Source organism: Phyllobates terribilis, unplaced genomic scaffold (genome assembly GCF_046119375.1).
Source record: "Phyllobates terribilis strain yellow unplaced genomic scaffold, ASM4611937v1 Scaffold_10__3_contigs__length_209671492, whole genome shotgun sequence".
In the NCBI taxonomy this organism is placed as follows: domain Eukaryota; kingdom Metazoa; phylum Chordata; class Amphibia; order Anura; family Dendrobatidae; genus Phyllobates; species Phyllobates terribilis.
Genome location: NW_027362770.1, coordinates 39566857 through 39581720, shown reverse-complemented (window position 1 = coordinate 39581720; position 14864 = coordinate 39566857). Strand labels below are relative to the sequence as shown.

At 44.9% G+C, this 14864-nt stretch overlaps 1 pseudogene; it reads right to left on the bottom strand.

Annotated features, from left to right (window-relative positions):
• Window positions 1-222: 222 nt before the first annotated feature.
• On the bottom strand, window positions 223-9263 carry LOC141164907 (cingulin-like; annotated as a pseudogene).
• Between the last annotated feature and the right edge of the window lie 5601 nt (window positions 9264-14864).

Here is a 14864-nt window from a genome sequence, read left to right as displayed (position 1 = left end):
ATTTAGACATTTACGCTGCATATGACCCCGACCTAATGAACCATTGAGTTAGTATGCTTTTTTTTCGCAAATATTTCTTACATGTTTGCTCGTTTTTCCTGATGTAAACCTTTTATTATCCTGGAATTCTGCATTTTTCTAGTTTCTGGTGCCGTTAATCCTTTCACAACTTTGAAAATGTGACATTTTTGAAGCTTGGAAGCATTTTTAAACAGGAATATATCATTTTCCACTGGGACAATACATGTCGTAGAAAAAACTATTGTTTAGCCCCTTCACACCAGATTTTGCTTCAGTTTTAAGTTTCTGTTATAAAATCAGAAAATCTGAAGCAAAATATGAGTTTTTAATGTGAGATATGAACAATGGATGCTTCTGATAAGGAATTTTTTTTGTGATTTCATCCCGAAATTCTCTGTCTGCTACTTGTTACATTTTATTTTGTCTCTCATTATTTCCTGTACTAATACTTTCACTTAATTAGGAAGTGGACACAGCCGTATCTTGATATTTGGAACAAGAGACAATCTCCATCTACTGGCACAAAGTAAAGAGTGGTTTGCTGATGGCATGTTTTTCAGTACACCAGCCCTGTTTAAACAACTTTATACAATCCATGTAGTCCACACCAGCCTTGTTGTTCCTGTAGTGTACGCCTTGCTGATGGACAAGAGCCATTCAACGTACCAGAGGTTGCTACAAAAGCTGAAGAGCCTGCAACCTGGACTGCAGCCACACTACCTGATGTTGGTTTTTGAACTAGCTGCAATTCAGGTATTTGAGAGTGAATTCCCCAACCTTGAGAAGACCGGTTGCTTCATCCACCTATCACAAACTTTACAGTTTGGCGTAAAGTTCAAAATGAAGGACTCAAGGTGCAATATCTCTTCATTTGAAGAGTTAGTGGAAAATCCTGACTTTCCACAAGAAGCAATACCCATTGCCAACTATTTTGAAGATACCTAGAGTACAGACCAAAAGTTTGGACACACCTTCTCATTTAAAGATTTTTCTGTATTTTCATGACTATGAAAATTGTACATTCACACTGAAGGCATCAAAACTATGAATTAACACATGTGGAATTATATACTTAACAAAAAAGTGTGAAACAACTGAAAATATGTCTTATATTCTAGGTTTTTCAAAGTAGCCACCTTTTGCTTTGATGACTGCTTTGCACACTCTTGGCATTATCTTGATGAGCTTAAAGAAGTAGTCACCGGAAATGGTTTTCACTCCACAGGTGTGCCCTGTCAGGTTTAATAAGTGGGATTACTTGCCTTATAAATGGGGTTGGGACCATCAGTTGTGTTGTGCACAGTTGATAGTCCTACTGAATAGACTGTTAGAATTTGTATTATGGCAAGAAAAAAGCAGCTAAATAAAGAAAAACGAGTGGCCATTATTACTTTAAGAAATGAAGGTCAGTCAGTCTGAAAAATTGGGCAAACTTTGAATGTGTCCCCAAGTCCAGTTGCAAAAACCATCAAGCGCTACAAAGAAACTGGCTCACATGAGGACCGCCCCAGAAAAGGAAGACCAAGAGTCACCTCTGCATCTGAGGATAAGTTTATCCGAGTCACTAGCCTCAGAAATCGCAGGTTAACAGCAGCTCAGATTAGAGACCAGGTCAATGCCACACAGCGTTCTAGCAGCAGACACATCTCTTCAACAACTGTTAAGAGGAGACTTTGTGCAGCAGACCTTCATGGTAAAATAGCTGCTAGGAAACCACTGCTAAGGACAGGCAACAAGCAGAAGAGACAAGTTTGCGATAAAGAACACAAGGAATAGACATTAGACCAGTGGAAATCTGTGCTTTGGTCTGATGAGTCCAAATTTGAGATCTTTGGTTCCAACCACCGTGTCTTTGTGCGACGCAGAAAAGGTGAACGGATGGACTCTACATGCCGGGTTCCCACCGTGAAGCATGGAGGAGGAGGTGTGATGGTGTGGGCGTGATTTGCTGGTGACACTGTTGGGGATTTATTCAAAATTGAAGGCATACTGAACCAGCATGGCTACCACAGCATCTTGCAGCGGCATGCTATTCCATCCGGTTTGCGTTTAGTTGGACCATCATTTATTTTTCAACAGGACAATGACCCCCAAACACACCTCCAGGCTATGTAAGGGCTATTTGACCAAGAAAGAGAGTGATGGGGTGCTAAGCCAGATGACCTGGCCTCCACAGTCACCAGACCTGAACCCAATCGAGATTGTTTGGGGTGAGCTGGACCGCAGAGTGAAGGAAAAAGGGCCAACAAGTGCTAAGCATCTCTGGGAACTCCTTCAAGATAGTTGGAAGACCATTTCTGGTGACTACTTCTTGAAGCTCATCAAGAGAATGCCAAGAGTGTGCAAAGCAGTCATCAAAGCAAAAGGTGGCTACTTTGAAGAACCTAGAATATAAGACATATTTTCAGTTGTTTCACACTTTTTTGATAAGTATATAATTCCACATGTGTTAATTCATAGTTTTGATGCCTTCAGTGTGAATGTACAATTTTCATAGTCATGAAAATACAGAAAAATCTTTAAATGAGAAGGTGTGTCCAAACTTTTGGTCTGTACTGTATATTGGTCTAATTACTCGCAGACGACGTCAGGCACCTTTGTTTCCAGTTCAACTTTGGAATATGTATGATCGAACATTGAATGATCAACAACGAACAAATAATGATGTTGAAGGATGGCACCGTAGCTTTCAAGAAACATGTGGTACTCTTTTCCCAAATATATACCGGTTCATTAACTGTCTGAAACATCAGCAAGAGCTCCATAGTTTAGAAATTATTCTGATAATAGGAGGAAATCCCACCACTGCAAGAAACAAAAAATATGCTGCAATTTCAGCAAGGGTTAAACATATTGTGCAAGATTTAAACAATAGAATCTTGATAGATTATCTGAGAGGCATTGCCTACAGCTTTGAATTTTAGTTCAAGGTGACATATTTAGCTGTAAAATAATTCAAACATTATCACCTGCAATTTTTCTTTTCTTTCCACTTTTTCTCTAACCCTTCCTCCTCTATACACTTTATGTTTCTTGATAAACATTTTTAATTTATACAGTTAAAGTGTAACTCAAAAAAAAAAAATAAAAATTTTGCTATGTTATAGTACCTGCGGCACTGATCTTCTTTTCCAATGGAGACCCCCTTCCTGCAACTTCACTTCTGTGAGAAAAGTCGCATCCAAGTTCCAGCAGCAGTCTCCATGTGATGCAGGATTTCAGTGGCTACTAAGGAGGTCATTTCGCCTTAGTAGCAGAACTTGTGGACGGACTCTAGGGGGCGTGGCTACACGGGGCATGCAACTGTCAGGCCTCTTTCAGACTAACAGTTTTGCCGGCGATTATCGCAGCAGTTTAAAAACCGCGGCGGTAATTGCCGGCAAAACCACCACAGCAAAAGCACTTGATTTGCCCAATGCAAGTCAATGGGCTCAAATCGCAGGAAAACTGCAGCAGAAAGCCGCACTCTTCTACATTTTAAAACATGTTTTATCTTCATGGCGATTACCGCTGCGGTTTTAAACTGTCGCGGTAATCGCCAGGAAAGCAGCAAGTCTGAAAGAGGCATCAACGTGCTCCCTATGATGTATACAGGACTGCTGGTTCACAGCCCACTGCAAAGCTCCACAACTCCCCATGTGCTCAGTCCTTTACTGGCTTTTCACAGGGGGGAGAGCCCTCCTCTTGTCCAGGATGAAGCACATGAGGGGAGGGGGAAGGGGAACTTTCCAGAGGGCTGTGAAGAGCAGCCCTAAATGTATCACAGGAAGCCTGAATCCATCCACAATTTCTGCTACGAAGGGGGCCCAACTTCCTTAGTAACCACTGAAATCCTGCAGCACATAGAGCCTGCTGCTGTAGCTTGGAAGGGACTTTTCACACAAAATAAATAAAATTTAGAAAAAAAATATATTTAAAAAAAAGCTGCTATAAATGGGTCTCCATTGGAAAAGATCAGTGCCACAGGTACTATAACATATAATTTTTTTTTTTTTTGAGTTACGCTTTAAATATATTGTTCTGCAATGTTGGTTGGTTTGACCAATTGTTAATATTTTTCTGTCTGTAAGGTTACTTATCTAGAAAATTTAAAGTTTTGGAATTAAAAAAAAAATGTAACTTGACCACATTTATACATCTTAGACCCAAAATATGATTAGTGAGAAGTGAACCTGCTAAAGTTCAGTTCGGGCAGTTCCGTCCCAAACACACAAGAAAATCCGGGTTTGGGTTCAGCACCTCCAAACTACCATCTCCATTGAACTCAATGGGTATGGAGACTCAGAGGAGTGGAGGATCTGTCCACCACATCCTCATCACTGACCAGATAGTAAAAAGAAAATATATATATTGTGTGGGGTAGCGCTATCCGTCATGTTGGGGGGGCACTCACTTCACTGGGTCAATTAAAGCACACATGCAACGTTTTCTGGTAATATGAAGTCCAGCAGTTTATTACACCTCATAAACTGCTTATAACATAGTCCATGTCAGTGGCTCGCAGGAATGTTACACATGTATCCTAGAGCCTTTTCTGTGGCAGCTATGCCCGCTTGGCTTCAGATACAGACTTCGGCAAGGTACAGCATCAATATTCATTTAAAGCACCGATTTACCTTTGCTGGGTCTCAGCTGCTTCTATCAGCTCTGTCCTGCCACAGCTGTGGCTTTAAGGCTCACCAGACGTAGTCTCCAGGCCTTCCAAGGCTAGTGGAGTCCCAAACACAGGGACCAGGCTTCTTGCCTCCCCAGGCCTCTCTCTCTAACTGTTTCAAAACCACCAGGATTTATATATCCTGCTGTGCACACAGGACCTGTGATGATGTCACAGTCATTGGATCAGTCACCTGAGGGGGAGGTAAATGGTCAGCCAGAACACACCCCCTGGACATTTTAGCAATGCAGCAAGCCGCTCCATTACATATTCCCCCCCTCTGTTCAAACCTGTAGGGTTGAACACATAATAACACACAGTTCACACAGAGACCATGTAATTGACATTTGCGCTGCTCAGCCCCTGGAACATTAGTCATCAACATTAGTCCTTAGGGACCTACCATCTGTCATTGTCACTAACTTCGTCATGTCCCGAGTCGTAACCTTGTCAGACCTCCCCCGCTCCCAGCGGTCAATACAGCAGTGCGACTCACTTGCCCTAGTATTTAAGGTCCGGTCCAACTTCGTACTGTCCCGTACTCTATTCGGTCATTTGTATGGGCCTCTCAGGCCTGAGTTACTGGAGGTCTCACTACCTCTAAACCCACGCCCACTATCCTCAGGACATCTTGAAAGGTTTCTAACTTCTACTGTAGCCGTTCTATTATTTGGAGGGCCCTTTCACTGTCTGGTTTCACAATTTATAGACGGCTGCCATCTTCTGCTGCTCAGGCGATGTCTTTCCATTCGCCGTCTGGCAAGATTCAACTGTTCTACCTCTCGCAGGTAGGTCACTCGGTACTCCATCAGCATGCGTATATATGCAAGATTTTCTTCCGTTCCTACAGCGGAGAATGACACCATGCCGTCTTCATCTGGTGTCCAGTCCTGACGATCACGTGGACTGCATACTTTCATCACACCAGACTTCTTTACCATCATTTGCATGGCTTAGCCATTTCTCCCAGCTTTCTTACCAGAGCATGAGGCACCCGGATGACTTTTATCTGCAGACTTTGAGCTTTTCTCATAAGCTCCAGTTGTCTAATGGCTTGTTCCATCTTCAACCGGACAAACCGCTTCGTGCGAACACATCGCCAGTGCATGTCACTTAAGATAGCCACCCTCTTCACTGTGACTTTGGTTGTGGACAGGACCACCAGCTGTTTAGCTTCTGAGGTCAAGTACACCTTACAGGCTTCCACAGCCTTCTTAAACTCTTCATGCACGGACTCGTTGGTGCAGTCTTCTCTCAAATCTTCGGGTACATCTATGAGGCACTTGTACCGAGAAGTTTCTGTCTCACCAGTGGTCTCCAAACGACCATCTGGCTCAGGATTCAGGGACAACTGACTTTCAGCTTCTTCACCCTGTATGCTTCCCCTGAGCTGACTCACAGCTATGAACTTAAGAATTCTCCTCAGGTCCACCTTCTCATGATATAAAGGATTAAGCGCACCTTGTTTGCCCTTTTCCTTCTCCAAGGCAGCCTTGTTCACTGCTTGGTACTTTGCCAGGCGACCTTTGAGCTCGAAAACGTCTTCCTCTAGCTCAGCTACTCGCCTCTCAGCAGCCCATCTCTGAAGCTCTTCCTGCTTCAACTGCTCCTTTATCAGTAGAGTTCTCTCATACCTCTCTGTCTCCAAAGAGCCCTCTCGGCTCTCGACAGCCAGTCTCTCAAGCTTCTCTTGCTTCAAATGAGCTTGTAGCGTCTCTTTGAACTCCTTGATCTCAGCTCTTACATCCACCGAATCATCCAAGCTAGCATTATTCGAGGTGGTATTTACTTCATACCTCCCCTCTCCAGTGGCAAACTCCTGACCCTGGTTTGTGGTTTCTCTGATAGACTCCTCCAACATTTTCCGTTCATCCTCCATCCTGCAGATAGTATCCTTAAGGCACGTCTCTGCCCACTGGAGATCATCACAGAACGTCTGCAGCTCCTTCACCTGAGCTTCCAGTCCTGGGATCTTTCTGCGGAGATCATCATTCTCATCACAGGTGTAGAGTGATCTCAATCACTTGGCGCATGTGCTCTGGATCAGCCTTATCATCCTTTAGTTTTTTCTTAACCTTGAGGAGATACTCATAGTCTCTCTTTGTTTGTTGCAGTTTCCTATTGATTTTTTCACGCATCTTTTCTGCCTCCCGGTCGTGACCAGACACTTCATCTTTTAATGCCCCTTTCAGGGCGGATAGCTCCCGGTCTCGCTGGTACAGAGAGTCCTCCAGCCGCTCCTTCTCCAGCATTAGAGGCTTTACTTGGTCCAGGAATTCCTGCAGCTCCCTCATGAGTTCACCATGCTCCTTCTTGATCACGTCCAGAAACTTCATCCTGCAGCGCCCCTTTTAAGGCAGATACAGTTAGGTCCATATATATTTGGACAGAGACAACATTTTTCTAATTTTGGTTCTAGACATTACCACAATGAATTTTAAACAAAACAATTCAGATGCAGTTGAAGTTCAGACTTTCAGCTTTCATTTGAGGGTATCCACATTAAAATTGGATAAAGGGTTTTAGGAGTTTCAGCTCCTTAACATGTGCCACCCTGTTTTTAAAGGGACCAAAAGTAATTGGACAGATTAAATAATTGTAAATAAAATGTTCATTTCTAGTACTTGGTTGAAAACCATTTGTTGGCAATGACTGCCTGAAGTCTTGAACTCATGGACATCACCAGACGCTGTGTTCCCTCCTTTTTGATGCTCTGCCAGGCCTTTACTGCGGTGGTTTTCAGTTGCTGTTTGTTTGTGGGCCTTTCTGTCTGAAGTTTAGTCTTAAACAAGTGAAATGCATGCTTAATTGGGTTGAGATCAGGTGACTGACTTGGCCATTCAAGAATATTCAACTTCTTTGCTTTAATAAACTCCGGGGTTTCTTTGGCTTTATGTTTTGGGTCATTGTCCATCTGTAGTATGAAACGACGACCAATCAGTTTGGCTGCATTTGGCTGGATCTGAGCACACAGTATGGCTCTGAATTCATCAGAATTCTTTCAGCTGCTTCTGTCCTGGGTCACATCATCAATAAACACTAGTGACCCAGTGCCACTGGCAGCCATGCATGCCCAAGCCATCACACTGCCTGCGCCGTGTTTTACAGATGATGTGGTATGCTTTGGATCATGAGCTGTACCACGCCTTCGCCATACTTTTCTTTTTCCATCATTCTAGTAGAGGTTTATCTTGGTTTCATCTGTCCAAAGAATGTTCTTCCAGAACTGTGCTGGCTTTTTTAGATGTTTTTTAGCAAAGTCCAGTCTAGCCTTTTTATTCTTGATGCTTATGAGTGGCTTGCACCGTGCAGTGAACCCTCTGTTTTTACTTTCATGCAGTCTTCTCTTTATGGTAGGTTTGGATATTGATACGCCTACCTCCTGGAGAGTGTTGTTCACTTGGTTGGCTGTTGTGAAGAGGTTTCTCTTTTCCATGGAGATTATTCTGCGATCATCCACCACTTTTGTCTTCCATGGGCACCCAGGTCTTTTTGCATTGATGAGTTCACCAGTGCTTTCTTTCTTTCTCAGGATGTACCAAACTGTAGATTTTGCCACTCCTAATATTGTAGCAATTTCTCGGATGGGTTTTTTCTGTTTTTGCAGCTTAAGGATGGCTTGTTTCACCTGCATGGAGAGCTCCTTTGACCGCATGTTTACTTCACAGCAAAACCGTCCAAATGCAAGCACCACACCTCAAATCAACTCCAGGCCTTTTATCTGCTTAATTGAGAATGACATAACGAAGGGATTGCCCACACCTGTCCATGAAATAGCCTTGGAGTCAATTGTCCAATTACTTTTGGTCCCTTTAAAAACAGGGTGGCACATGTTAAGGAGCTGAAACTCCTAAACCCTTCATCCAATTTTAATGTGGATACCCTCAAATGAAAGCTGAAAGTCTGAACTTCAACTGCATCTGAATTGTTTTGTTTAAAATTCATTGTGGTAATGTCTAGAACCAAAATTAGAAAAATGTTGTCTCTGTCCAAATTTATATGGACCTAACTGTAGCTCCCTATCCCTCTGGTGTAGACCCTCATCTAGCCTTTGCTTCTCCTGCATCAGCTGCTTCACCTGCTCCTGAAATCTCTGTACTTCCTTTGAGACCTCTGCTTCTTCTGCATCCACAGACCCTTTCTTCACTTGGTGCAGATCTAACTGTACCAGGGAGAAACGATTGTTCATCTCATACAGCTCATCTTCAAACACCGCTTTATCAAACTTCAACCGAAAAACATCCTCTTGGGTTCTGCGGAGGTCCTCTTTAATTTTCTGGAGCATTTCCTTCCATTTGTTGATTTCCCTGCTGCTTTCCTCCAGTTCTTGCTGCAAGTTCCTCACAACCTGGTTTATTTTCTGCCATTCAGACTCCAGGCTCAGCTGGTCCGGGGACACGTTCTGCATGTTTTTCCTTAGTTGCGGCACGTCACTCTGATATTGCTGCCTGACAGGCTCCAGATCTTGGTCATGATTGTTGTCTGATACTGTACCGGAGGTTGCTACTGGCAACGTCACCTCCTCTTCCCTCCTGATCTCTTCTGCTTCTAAAGGAGGATCTACACTCGGAATGAAGGCACACAGCATTGCATTTTCTTTATTTACCCTTTCAGCAAAGGCTACAGAAGCAACGTTTTTGTGGCCCTTGCGCCTTCGACGATGAGAGGGGTACTTTCTCACCTCATTTAACTCCTCCTGATTGAACTCTCTTTCTACTTTAGTAGTGTCGCCATCAGCTGTGGGGTCTGTGTCACTCCTCATGGTGTTGTGGACCAACAAGTCACCTCCCACTTTGACGTCAACCCCTTCTACTGGAGCTACCCAGTTATCAACAGTCAAATTGTCATTTTTAGGCGGTACCCCCACACGACCAGTAACCAATTCTGGTTTTGTATGCTCCACCCCCTTTTTAGACTCCACCCCTTTTTGAACAACCACACCTGTAGGGGGTATTTTAAAGAAAAACCCCGCAACAGTCTTAGGACCCAGTTCACAACATCTCTTACTACCTCCCTGGGCACTCTGGAATAGTACTGGTGCCACAGGAGAGCTCAAGGAAGGGTCCGCTGCTGCCATTCTGTAAGGGGCAAACAGCTCCTGCCGTTCCTGTACCATGTCCTGTTGTTTCTCAAACACCTGATGCTGCACTTTTGACAGGCATTTTAATCGCTCAATAGCTTCAGTCTCATTTGCTGCTCCCTTCACAGCCAACTTCATCAGCTCCCGTATCTCTTCAGGACACTCTGCTGCAGAACGCTGTTCACACTAGACACTTCACACCGCTCTCCCGGGAAAATTTTCGTGGTCCCACCAAGACACAGCAAACCAGACTTGATTGCGATGACAATTTTCGTAACCCCGCCGAGTTACAGCCAGATGCTTTAATCTTCGTGACCCCGACGAGCCACAGCAAGATGCTTGCATCCACATTCATAGTCCTGTGCCGTTACCCATAGCAACCAGGCTGCAGTTGCCCGCATTACTCTAACCACATGTGGGGTAGCGCTATCGATCATGTTGGGGGGGCACTCACTTCACCGGGTCAATTAAAGCACACATGCAACATTTTCTGGTAGTATGAAGTCCAGCAGTTTATTACACCTCATTGGACAATCAACTCTGTCCTGCTACAGCTGTGGCTTTAAGGCTCTCCAGACATAGTCTCCAGGCCTTCCAAGGCTAGTAGAGTCCCAAACACAGGCGCCAGGCTTCTTGCCTCACCAGGCATCTCTCTCTAACTGTTTCAAAACCACCAGGATTTATATATCCTGCTGTGCACACAGGACCTGTGATGATGTCACATTCATGTGATCACTCACCTGAGGGGGAGGTAAATGGTCAGCCAGAACACACCCCCTGGACATTTTAGCAATGCAGCAAGCTGCTCCATTACAATTGCTACTTACCCCTTTGCTGAGGTATCGGCAGACGCGGAGGGTCCTCTTCCATGCACTTCCACATTGTGTGAATATGTCACCGTACCCGAGGGAATCCCTTTCAGGATTCCTAGCTAGGGATCTCCTTGGTCAAGAATACTCTCCACGCAGGTCAGGACCTCAGCGAAGGGGAGAGAAACGATTTTAATTTTCTGATGAGCAAACTCCGAACATTGCCTGTTTGGGGTCTGTGTGGTTGAACCCAAGCAGACAATGTTTGATACGAACCCTGAACTTTCCAGATCGAGTTTGCTCATCACTAGATACAGTATGATATGTAATGGATGACAAAAAGAAGCCATTAAATGTAACACCAGATCTCATTGAAGCACTGTGCATGCGCAGCAGTGTCTTGGTGAGAGGAGAAGAATCCTGCCCCCGGGATTGACTGATAAATGGGGCAGGAGTGATGTCATGTCAGTGAGCGGCCGGGAGACATTCAGCCTCACTGCTGCGGCATTCATCATGCTTCATGGATCAGTGATCCAGGCAAGATGAAAAGACAGCCGAAAGCAGGAGAAGACGTCATGGGGAACCGCTAGACTGCACTCCGGGACCCAAGGAGCTGCAGCTGCGACAGGTAAGTATGTCAGTTTTTTTGTGTTCTAGGGTGATAATACTCCTTTAAGACCAGCCAGAAGAGACACTGGGTGAGCTGCTGAAAAGGCAGCCACAGGTTCCACTGGAGCACAATTCTACAGCCTGCCACTGCTACTCATCAAGGCCAGGTTTTAGAAAGTTTCTTACCCAGCAATTGTGGTCCTGTATATTTTACCCCCAGGTATGTTCAGCCCTAGATGTTTTGTTCCATGCATGTTGACCCCAAAAGCTGAGGGTGAAACATCTGGGGTCAAAATGCTGTAGGTGAAACATTCGGGGGCGAAACATCCAAAACGTGAGGGGGTGAAATGCTACGGGGCGAATCATCCGGGGAGAAAAGTGCAGGGTGAAACGTGTGGGGAGGGAAACATACGGGGGTGAAACATCCAGGGGCGAAAAGTGCGAGTGTGAAACGTGCGGGGGCGAAAAGCTGGGGGTGAAACACTGGGGGTGAAACGTCCGGGGGCGAAACGCCCAGGGGCGAAACGTCCGGGGGCGAATCTTCCTGGAGGCGAAATGATAGGGGTGAAATGTGCGGGGGCAAAATGTACCTGGGGCGAACTTCTGGGGCCAAATTGCTGGGGGCGAACTGCTGGGGCGAAACTTCCTATAACCATCTACTTCAGCTTTCATTTCTCCCAGGAAGTCCTCTAAAGCTACTTGCACTTGAATTCTGGCCTTTTAGGCTCGTGGAGGCGGAAGCTGTCCAGAACCTCATGCTGGCAGCTGCCGGGTGTCCATACTTGGTCCCCAGTTGCTACTATTTCTCCCGGTATCATCTCCGCCTTCGACCGCGTGTCCCGGAACATTACTCCTGGTACTTTTCTTTGGGAATCTGCTTGCCTACTACCAAACTGGAATTTTTCCAGTAAACTATGTTACGACACCATGGTATTAGTACTGCCCCCAGTACCAGTAGCGAAGCCATCCCCAATTTCCTTCTCAGGAATTTTATTTGGTAGACTGAGTGGCTGCCCAAATACATTAGTTTATCTCAAAGGAGCAGAAGATAGAGTGGCAGTAGGTACAAGTTTCTCCAGCCTGTTAGATGTCAGAGGATGAATGGCAGCACATTGGCTAAGTGGTTAGTACTGAAGCCTTGCAGCTCTGGGATCCTGGGTTCAAATCTCAGCAAGGACAACATCTGCAAGGATTTTGTATGTTCTCCCCATGTTTACATGGGTTTCCACCTCAGTAACAAAGCAGTCATAGAGTGTCCGCATACCTTCCCACACACTTTTCTAAACTTGGACTGCTTCTTGGCAGGGTTTGACAGTCCCACCAGAGAATCATCGGGTGGGCCCTGGCTTCTCCATCAGGAAAGTTCATGATGCAGTTGCTAAGGGGCTCTTGAGCGGGGGAGAAAGGTGGGCTCTCAGAATCAAATCCTCTGGTGGGCCCATTGTTTTTCAGTCAGAAACTGCTTCTCAGTGGGAGTTGTATTTCATTACAGCCATATTCTTTAGCTCTGTGAAAGGACTGGCATAGAGGGAAACCATATCTACTTCAGCTGTCATTTCTCCGTTACCAAGTTCCGCCCATTGTCACACACGACCATGCCTGGCTGTATGTTCAGCGGTGAGAGCCACAGATCAGGCTGCTGTGTTACATCTTTCAACAACTCTGCAGCGCTGGGCTGTTTGTCACCTAAGCAGCATTAAGCATGTAATCTTCAGCACAACCTGTTGCCGCTTGGCCAAGGCACTGCTGCAATGCTTTCAGTTTGTGACTGATGTGGACATTTCGGAGATGGAGGCCAATTGCTGGAGGAGAAGGAGGTGCAGGAGGTGAACAATATGATTACATTGAGGTTACATTGGCGATTCTGTTTTTTTAACTAAAGAAAGATCCAACTGTTTGTTTGTTTTTTTTACGTTATTTTTTAAGACAAATGCATTCACCGGGAAATGTCATTTCAACATTTTACAACCTTCTGTCCATGTGGGGTGTGACACATCATCAGACACATTCTGTTTCATTTATGATGGAGGGACTCTGAAAGTCATAAAGCCTATTTTTCTAGGGCCATCAGCCGGCTATGCTTTGTTGTTCCCATTATTAACAAGTGGGTCTCCAATACTGTTATTGCGTATGCAGTTACTGCAAGGGCTGCAAAAAATTTGAAGAGACATAGAGGAGGGTCTCAGTAAAATTAATGTTCCCATTATAAAGGAGCGGGTCTCCTATTGTGGTAATGCCCATGCTGTGACAGCAAGGGCTGCCAAAATTTGGGAAAAACCCCACTAAGTATTTAAAGACACATAGAGCAGGGCCACAGTAATGACAAATTCACATTAGAAAGAAGAGGGTCTGCTATACAGTTATAGGGTATGTAGTGAGTCCAACGGCTGACCAATTTTAGGAAAAACCCCACTAAGAATTTAAAGACACATAGAGCAGGGCCACAGTAACAAGTACGACATGTTCCTATTACAAAGGAGAGGGCCTGCTTTACAGTTATAGGGTATGCAGTGAGACCAACGGCTGACCAAATTTAGGAAAAACCCCACTAATAATTTAAAGACACATAGAGCAGGGCCACAGTAATGACTAATTCCCATTAGAAAGGAGGGGGTCTCCCATAGTGTTGGTATATGCACTGAATGCAATGGCTGCCAAAAATTCGGAGGCACTCCAATGTCCCTTGGAAGAGACTTAGAGGGCCTCCTAAAAAAATGTTCCCATTAGAAAGGAGTGGGTCTCCTATACATGGAATGCCCATGCACTAAGTGGGTGGTATACATGAACATACTGTATATATATTTTTTTTTACGGGCATTATAAACATCCTTTAAAAAAATTATGTGGGTGTTGCATCACGGACCACGGTCACCCCGGTGATATGGTGGTGGAGGATGAGGATGAGGAGAAGGAGGAGGACAAGAGCAAATAGCCAAAATCAGGAACCGTATACCCATGTGTGGGTGTGAAGAGGTGCATGGGAATAAACCTCCCAAAAAAAGACACTGGATTTGAGTTTATGTTACGCTGCTATCATTCGGTGGTGTTGAGAGGTCTGGCCCAATCCAGCCCTTATTCATTTTTATACGAGTCAGTCTGTCAGCATTTTCAGTTGACAGTCGGATGCACTTATCAGTTATAATTCCACCAGCGGCACTAAAAACCCGCTCTGATTAAATCCTAGCGGCAGGGCAGCCCAGGACCTCCAAAGCGTAGAAAGCCAGTTCATTCCATGTATCCAGCTTGGGTACCCAATAATTAAAAGGCACAGAGGAATCACGGAGGACGTTGGTACGGTCGGCAAGGTACTCTTAGCATCTTTCCAAACTTTGCACTTCTTTTGAGAGTACCCTGCACCTCAGGGCCTGTGCGATGGGAGGGTCTGAAAAACTTGTCCCAGAACTTTGACAGCGTACCCCTGCCTCTGCTGGATTGCATTTGTGTCTCTCTCGCCTGTACTCCTTGGTTGTCCAATGAACTGTGACCTCTACTGCCAGTGTTTACAGATGGGAATTTTTTAAATAGTTCCTCAACAAGGGCCTTCTGGTCTGCAACATTTTTGTAGACCTGTCCGCCTCAGGAATAAGAGATATAAAATTCTCAATGTAGCGTGGGTCTAGAAGTGTCACCAACCAGTAATGACTGTCACCCAATATTTTGTGAACGCGAGGGTCACGGGAAAGGCAGCGCA